Genomic DNA, 9540 nt, shown 5'->3' with positions numbered 1-9540 from the left:
CGATGTAAATTATAATTTTACAGATGTGCTTTGTAATATCAAATGGGTATTTAAATCCCGAGATTTTATAAAGGGATATTATATCGAAACACCTCTGTTAAAACAACGCAACTCTGATATATTTACAAAAAAAAAAACGATACAAACTATTAGTCGTATTGCCCTTAAGGCCGGGTGTGACAAAACCACCCACTTTAAACTATTAGTCGTATACACTGGTTGAACAACTATGGTGAAATCATTTAGTTGTTCGCGACGATAAATGGAAAAGATTCAAGATAACACAATCATTTAGTTTTGGTGTTTTAAAAGCGTATTAGCCTAGTTTGACTTCATGAACTTTCCTTTTTGAACGACAATCGAATAATGCATGACTACCAAGGGTAAGCCTAATGACAAAAGACGACCAAATACATCCGCGGTCACAAACAGCGTTAGGTAGCCTAAGCCTACCATCTTAGAAAAACCCGCCGTTCGAAGGCCTATTACAGTAAAACCCGATCAGAATCGAGTTTAAACTTGAGACCTTGCTATTTTTAATTCGGATTTATCCTCCGATACCATATGTCCTAAACTCATTGACGTTTGACTCCATGAACTAAGATCCATAATACATTTTCCCTTCGTTTTTGCCAAAAAGAAAAAAAGAAAAGAAGAAAGAAACTTAAAAAGTGGATAAAACCGGATATTCGGTTGCCCCATCAACCAAGGGCTAATTCCGTAACTTGACAGCTACAAATTCCTGTACGTCAATTTGTAGTAAAACCCAATCCACGTCATACCTCATGACACGCCAAACCAACGTGTCCAAACCCAATTCGCCCACATCACCATTTAAAAACTCGACACTGAAAGCCACGCATAATTACCGAAATACCAGCAACCTTATAAAACCCTATGATCTGTTTCTTTCTTTCAGTAGCTGCATCACTCGCTCTTCTGCCTCATGGCGACACAGCGAGCCCTCATCTCTCTGCTGCTTCTTTCAGTAGCGTCTGCTAAAGTCTTCTTCGAGGAACGTTTTGACGGTAATATTATTATTATTATTATTATTATTTTTATTATCGATGAACTCGGCTATTGTATTAATTTGCTGCATTTTGAATTCAGTTTGACCTAATGTATATGGATCCCTGTTGTTTACGATAACCGGATTATTTTGGGTACGATTACTTAGGTTTTAGCGTAATCGTTGACGTTAATTGATACGCCATTCGAGATTGATGATAATTTGTTCAATATGAACCTATTTTCAGCCTTTTAGCTTAGACTGAGTTAATTTCAACGTCATCTGTGACAATTAGTTTGTTTGTTGCATAATCGGCTCGTTTCAATCTCTATTTCTAAAGCTCGAGCTTGGCTCGTTTGCACCCCTAGGCTAGAGCGATTTACATCCAGTGTGATCTGTGACAATTGAGGTGAAATGGAATTTGATCTTTTTGTTTCCGATTCGTTTAGCATAATCATTGACGTTACTTGATATTTCAATGGAGATTGATGATGGATTGATGAGATTTATCGGATATGAACTTGTTTTAAGTTTAGATACTAGAGTGACTTTATTTTAACTGATCCGTGGCAATTGAGATGAAATGAGAAGGTTATGGTACCTTTTGGTTGGTGTTTCGATGATTTACTTCATTCGAAGCTCAATTTGAGTGCCTAATTGCTATGTGAAGCTTTCTGTTTATGCATAAGTGTAGGTTCTCTTGAATTAGTTGACTTATTATTAGTGTTTCACCAATTTAGGCGAGTTCTTGGTTTATTTCTATTTATGATCTTACAGCAGTAAATCTCCCATGTTTTCTGTGTTGATAACTATTAAACTTTGAATTTTGTCTCCTTTAAGAAATTGGCATCTTTATGAAGAAAAATAGTACAACCTCTAGGCAAAGAAGAATTAATAAGCTTTCAGCATCTGGTCTGTACAAAATTTAGGGTCCTGATTTTTTTAAGTTTAAGAGGAAGATTTACTGGTTTCACCGTGTTGCTTGAGAAAACTTAGTTTTCTTTTTAATATTACTTCTACTTTGATGTTCAATACGACAGTGTTGCATTTGTTTTGGTTGCTTTAAATTTACATGTGTGATTGCATGATACTTCATCAGATGGATGGGAAAGCCGGTGGGTTAAATCTGACTGGAAGAGAGATGAGAACATGGCTGGGGAATGGAACTACACCTCTGGTAAATGGAATGGAGATGCCAATGATAAAGGTAACCCTTTTACCCAATTGTTCTGAAGAATGTTTCTGCAAGTTACTTAATTTTATAAGTTACTGACAAACTCTTTTCGTTTTCCTTGATCAATAGGCATACAGACAAGCGAAGACTACAGGTTTTATGCAATCTCAGCTGAATACCCTGAATTCAGCAACAAGGATAAAACATTAGTTTTCCAATTCTCTGTTAAGCATGAGCAGAAGCTTGAATGTGGTGGTGGCTACATGAAATTACTCAGTGGTGATGTGGATCAAAAGAAATTCGGGGGTGATACCCCATACAGGTTATTTACATATACAACTCCTGCCTTAAAGTTTCATATACTTTCATGTTATTATTATTTCTTATAGCTTGATTTTTATTGTAATTACAGTATCATGTTTGGACCTGATATTTGTGGGTATGCTACATAGAAGGTTCATGCAATTCTTACATACAACGGGGAAAACAAATTGATCAAGAAAGATGTTCCTTGTGAAACTGATCAACTTTCACATGTTTATACTTTCATTCTCCGGCCCGATGCTGCCTACAGTATCTTGATTGATAATGTAGAGAAGCAAACAGGAAGCTTGTACTCAGACTGGGATCTTCTCCCACCAAAGCAGATAAAGGACCCCGAGGCTAAAAAGGTAAAATCACACATGCACACATATTCTTTCTTGTCATTGCTGACTCATATTCTTTTTTTTATTTTAGCCTGAAGACTGGGATGATAAAGAGTTTATTCCCGACCCTGAAGATAAGAAACCCGTGGTTACAAAATATTAAAAATTGATTCCCTCTATTAGATCCATGGAAATCCAACCCTGAATTGTTATTCTTAATCTAATTTTAGGGTTATGATGACATCCCAAAGGAAATTCCTGATCCTGATGCCAAAAAGGTATACATTTTTCTTTCATTGATTCTGGTTCAGCTGATATAGCTTTGTTTATTAACGAACTGAACGAACATGAACGTGTTGGTGTTTGTTCATTTTACCAACCGAACAAATGGTCTAATAAAAAAGCAATTAAGCGAATAAGGTTTCTTGTCCGTGTTCGCCTGTTAAGAAACTGAACATGTTTTGTTAATAGTATAAACGAAGCAGATGAACATAATTGAACATAGGTGAAGGATTACTGAGTGAACACCAATTAAAGTAAATAGGAAATCATTATTGGCCTAAAAGTTAATAAAACTTGACGAAGTTGTAATTGGAAATACCTTAATTTCACAAACTATATGCATAGCTTAAAAAGTTTAGTGAATATAAAAACCAACCGAAACGAAAATTCACGAACATAAACTAACGAACGAGGCATGTGTTTCTTTCTGTTTGTTCTTTAAATGAACAAAAGAAATTTTTTCATGTTCGTTCGTTTATTAAATAAACAAACATAAACACTTCCTGCCGAACGGTTCATTGAACGTTTTGCTCGTTTACAGGCCTAGATATAACGTATCATGATTGGTTAATTTTTTTTATACATTTCAGCCAGAAGATTGGGATGATGAGGAAGATGGCGAGTGGATGGTCCCAACTATTCCAAACCCAGAGTACAAAGGTCCATGGGAAGCAAAGGTTTGTGGATTAAATGATTAACATTTAAAATTTATATTTATAAACGTTACATAAGCTTGTTTTTGACTCGACAGAAAATCAAGAACCCGAACTATAAAGGGAAGTGGAAGGCACCCAAGATTGACAACCCAGGTTTCTGTCATTTCATCTTTGAAGTCGTTACAGATATATAATATCTACTTGTATTTTGTACTGATGATGAATCTTTTATATATATAGATTTTAAGGATGACCCTGATCTGTATGTTTTCCCCAAGTTGAAGTATGTTGGCATTGAACTATGGCAGGTAATTATTTATCGAATGCATTAATTATTCGTTTTGTGAGAACCGAATACTCATAAGGTACAATTATTTTTCAGGTGAAATCTGGAACTCTGTTTGACAATGTGTTGATATGTGATGATCCTGAATACGCAAAACAAGTGGCAGAAGAAACATGGGGCAAACAAAAAGATGTATGTTTTGCTGTTTTATGTAATATATCTATATACTTAATATTTTTTATATTTATTTCTCTTTATTTAGGCTGAGAAGGCAGCGTTTGAAGAGCTAGAAAAGAAACGCGAAGAAGAGGTACGATGATCATCTTTGCGTATTTTTCTGGTCATTAGTTTTATATCAATGAGACAACATTACTATAAATGAACATAAATGTACATTCACATATGCAAATGAATGAACTGAACATATCTTCACGTTTGTTCATTTAATTAAGTGAACAAAATCTTTTGTTCATGTTCGTTCATTTATTAATAAGCGAACTTCCTGCCGAACGGTTCACTGAACAATTTGTTTATTTACAAGCCTATTGATAACTTGAGGTTTTCCAATAGTTTTGTCGCTCGTTTGAAGTTCGCTCGAAAAGAGCTCGTATCTAAATGAGCCAGGCTGGCTCGGCTTGGTTTCTAAACGAGCCGAGCCCGAACCAAGATTGGCTCGGCTTGTGGTTCGGTCTAAACCGGAATGTGGACTCGCTCGTTAGCTCGCTTAAATTAAACCCCAATTTTTTAAAATATGTAATAATAATAATAATACTAGTAGTAAATAATAATAATAATAATAGTAATAACATAAAAATATGAAGTGAACACTAATAATGCATATAACACGCCTCTCGATCTTTATAAAATTTTGGAAAAATAAAACAAAGTTAGTACATATAATAGTATAAATTTTCTTCTTTATAAGATTTGTATTATGTGTATGTTAAAAGAATAGTATTTTTTGTTGTCTTTTATAAATCAATATTTGTAAAAGACCAATAAAAGGCATTAACAAGCCGGCTCAATAGGCCATGGGCTGGAGCTCAAGCTTCTAACTAGCCGAGCTTGAATTTTCAGCTCGTCAGATAAGCGAGACGAGCCGGTTCGTTTGAGTTTGAGCTCGAGATTTTCCTGACTCGCTTCGGCTCGTGAACAGATTTAGATAACTGGTTAAATAAAGTACGCTCGGAAGTCTCAAATGACGTTTCATTTTTGATGACATTGTTATTTTTATACCTTTTACTATCATATATTTATTACATTCCAGTATCATTAAAATATAAAATATAAATAATTAACGTTGGACAAAAAGGTGTTGACTGGTCAACCCACCTTGACTGATTGACCTGTTTGTTTCTCTTCTCAGGAATCGAAGGATGACCCGACCGATTCTGATGTAAGTGTCCCAATCCCTCACTCTTTTTTTATTATTTTTTCTATTTTTGCTTAAAATGGCAAGAATTATTAAATTTGAATAAAATGTGGTTCAGGCTGATGAGGATGAGGGCAATGAGAGTGATGATGCTGGTCATGATGATGATGATGAGGAAGGAACAGATGCTAGTGATATCAAGGTAAGTTTATTTATAATTTTAATTTATGATTTTATATATTATAGTTGGGTTTATAAATTGATCTGTTTTTATAATATATTATGCAGGATGAGCTATAAGTTTGGGATATTTTTGTTTTATAGTTTGTGTAGTTCGGGCTTGGGATGGATGATATGTTCTTCTTATGGTCTATGTTATCAATTACCATTGGAAGAGTGCTCGAAAGAATAACAGTAACATTTGTGTTTGTGTGTTTCATTTAAAAGGCCCACTTGACTTTCACATTTATATTTATCTTCTAAACCATATCTTCGGCGTAGTTTGAAATTTTCTAAAACGGATCCAACCAAATATAGAAAAAAACTGACGTTAAACCAAAACAATAATTGACTTGAACCGTTTAAAGCGAGCAATATAGAAATGAAAATAAATAGATGAAGATGCGTTATCGTATCTCTATCTCTACAATATAATTAAGAGATACAAATACATTTACTTATGGTACTAACTTTGATGCATGTTTTAAGAAAGTTAAAGATGATGTTTTGGTCTTTTAGTCGAGACCCATCCTCTAGTACATTTTAATTGTTTAAATTATAGTTACAAGTTTTACACCTCAATAATTACCTTTTAACCCCCTTGAGTCATTTTGTTTTTCTTTTATATTTTTTTAATATATTAAGTTCTAATAAATTTTGAACATACCATTGCGACATGTATATTTTTGTCTATGTTTCGATGTAAAAGTTTTTAAATGTTTATATATGAATTATAATGTTCAGGTCATTGTTGCATCAATGCAAAAGATAAATACTTGTGATTGAATTCAAAGTTAGTATATTCATCGCTACAATCCGTTTTTCCGTTCCATTGAGTTCCAATCTGCCAGTGGCAACACCATCTCTCATCTCTTCTATTTTATCTTCTTCGCTCAAATTCTCTCCAATCGACCGCATATCTTCCTTGCATCCATGTCCCATGTTTGTAAGATTCTTCTACAACCTGCGTAATCATCGTGAAATCCTCATTTTATTTTTGGCGATTGATTATTTCAGGAGAGGAATCAGATTTGTGGTTTTCAGGATGTGTCGATGGCGGAGATGGATCGACTTTGTTGTGTAATCAATGATGATGAAGTCGTAATAGTAAGTTAACCCTTCTTTCCCCAATTTTCATCAAATTCTGTCGCATTACATCTTCGATTTAGGTTTTAGTTCTCATATGTTATTATATGCAAATTTATAATTTTTCTTTAATTTGTATTTTGTAGTTTTATATTTCGTCTTTTGTTATTGTGATGCTTTCGCCTTTCAGATCTCCAAAATCAGCTCTGAGATTTTGAATTTCAACCGTAGAAGGCACTTTTTACTGAACTTAATGATGTTGGTACTTGAGGTCGCAAGTTTGATCAAATAGTCATTGATTTAATTTACATCAAAATAGAGGGGGCTATCGGGCAACAAGTTGCACAACTAGAGGTTGAAACCTCTATAAATATGCATACAAATTTGTTGATCTAGGTTATGTTTCACAATCCCTATTTGCTAAACTGGTTAAAACCAACTAAAATAAAGAAAAAAATTGAACCGGCTTAGATACTGGAACTTGACACTGACAGTGCAAAACATACCAACCTCCTAACGTTATTCTTATTATTTTCCTTTTTTGGAATATGCAGTTATACAATATGTAACAATGATGAAGCATCTTTATGAAAAAAGTAATACAAAATAGTGTGAAGAAATTTGCCATTTAAATTAAACCAGAATAGCACATTTCGATTTCTCCATAAAGGACATGCATGCTTTCTTTTTGCCAGTAGCAACTTCTTACTCTGCTTTTAACAACTTTTCATATGCAATTGCAGAACCAAGAGGAAACTTAATTTGCATCAACAACTTTTAAGTATATGCGACGAGCATGCAAGTAATAGGATGCTTTTATTTCAAACAGAGAAACCTTCCTCAAGTGCATCAAGACACTACCATAAGTTCCGCAATTAACGTATGGGAGCTGGATGAAGAGGGTCTTGTACCACAAGCTTCAAGTTTATTATTATTTGTTGCCACCAATAATTTGTGTTATGTTTCACTTTTGTTAAATAAAGTATGGTGTGGTGATGACGCGCCAAGTATTAAAGATTTCCGTTACCTTGTCAATGAAGGAGCTAAACAAGAATTCACCAGGTCAATTTTAGCTTAACTTGTAAGTGATTACTTTTAAAGCATTTAAACAAATATGACAATGATTATATGCCTTCTTGATTCTCATTTATATTTTCTTTTGCAAATATAAGCTCTAGTTTATGTGGAAAGATCAAAGCCACAGTACAACAGTTATTCGAGATAACAGTCAAGACAAACACAACAGACACAACATTCATATAGTGAAAGGTGAGCTAGTTAACATGTCAAAATGGATAAACTTTGCATTTTATCTTTGATTGATGAAAAAGTGTTATTTGCATGTGTAGAGCCATCTGGTGGTAACCATAGGGGCCGTGGTCAAGGCTGTGGCTGGGTAAGAGGTCATGGCTGGAACAAGTATGGTGGTTATCAAGGTGTGATCGATACAGAAACTACCAAGGGGACAATGGTATGGTGGTACAATTACCATAATGGCGACAAGAGGTATGGGAATGGGAACTACCGAGGAGGAAAATGGTATAGTAACCACCAAGGAGGCGTTGGTGAATATGGTAACAACTATTAAGGAGACTGAAAATATAGAAACCATCAAGGCATTTTAGTTTTTCCATAAATATTAAACAGTCTCATTTTTAATTGTAGATCTTTAGTGGTGGCAAAAACAGTTGGTAATTAATTTTGGCATGATACTACAAATTGCATGACATAATTTTAGGATCTGTGTCGTGTTTTGGTCGATCTGTACCCGTCAGCCCGCGAACGTCAGCCATTTTGTGAAAATTTTATAAAACTCTAAACTGATCTACAACGGTGTTGTAGTTTCATATTACTAAATTTAGAGTTACATAAAAATTTCCACAAAGTGTGTTAAATAAACATATATAACAAATATATAAACGAGCGTTCGTGAATGTAAACAAATGAACATAAATGAACGTTCACAAACATAAATCAACAAATGATACATTTGTTCATGTTTAGAATGGAAAATGTCAGATTTGACCCCACCAACCTGGTGAACACTACCTGTTAAACAAGAGTTGTGATTATGAAATTTTATTGATCTGTTTTTTGTCATTATATTGGTTTTTTTATATTAGTTGTTTTTGGTCAAAAATCGTGTAACAATTCGGGTTTCCCCGTATTTCATTGTGACCGTTACTCGACCCATTTATGGGTCTGAGCTTTCTCATCAATAAAATTCCCCGCATTTATCAAGTTTAAATTGATTATTATATTATTATTTATTTTTTCATAATTATAACTTTCATGAATTGCCAAGATTCACCCTAAAACTAAACTTTTAAATTATGTTGTAACTATCCTTAAACTATAAGGGCTAAAAGGGAAATTTAGATTAAATAATAATATTATTAATTATATTATAACAGGCTGGTCCAACCAACCCTTTAACCCGACCCATATACCCATTTCACAACCGGATTCCTATTTGGTGATCAAAACGCGGATTTAGTTCAAAATTTGTTTGGTAATTGGAACATTCGAGTAATATGCGACCTCATCGTCATCATCAATTAGAAAATTTCGGCCAATTCGTTATTATCTTCTAAGTATAATCCAAACAAACCCTAAATGTCGATTTCCTATATAAACAATTGTTTTACTTCAACTAAAATCACACACAGAACTCTCACACCATCGCCTTTAATAACCCTATAAATAATTGCTTTTGTTTTGCTGTTTACTTGCTCATTCATACTTTGTTTCGGTCGGCAACTGTTGTGATCAATTAACCCATCTCTGATCTTTGTTTGAGGTAATTGTT

The 9540-nt window shown here is 34.0% G+C and overlaps 1 pseudogene across 1 annotated transcript; it reads left to right on the top strand.

The window, feature by feature from the left end:
- Nucleotides 1-877: 877 nt before the first annotated feature.
- On the top strand, nt 878-5889 carry LOC143623073 (calreticulin-like; annotated as a pseudogene). Its single transcript, XR_013151829.1, has 14 exons — nt 878-1028; nt 2109-2216; nt 2313-2505; nt 2596-2854; nt 2922-2978; nt 3061-3108; nt 3703-3789; nt 3864-3921; nt 4009-4076; nt 4151-4246; nt 4317-4364; nt 5421-5450; nt 5545-5628; nt 5715-5889. The product of XR_013151829.1 is annotated as a calreticulin-like (transcript).
- Nucleotides 5890-9540: the final 3651 nt, after the last annotated feature.

This window comes from Bidens hawaiensis, unplaced genomic scaffold (genome assembly GCF_021521415.1).
Source record: "Bidens hawaiensis isolate Kalapana, Puna unplaced genomic scaffold, B.hawaiensis_p1.1 tig00003270_1, whole genome shotgun sequence".
NCBI lineage: Eukaryota > Viridiplantae > Streptophyta > Magnoliopsida > Asterales > Asteraceae > Bidens > Bidens hawaiensis.
The sequence above is the reverse complement of the archived record's forward strand: the minus strand, read 5'-3'. Positions and strand labels throughout refer to the sequence as shown.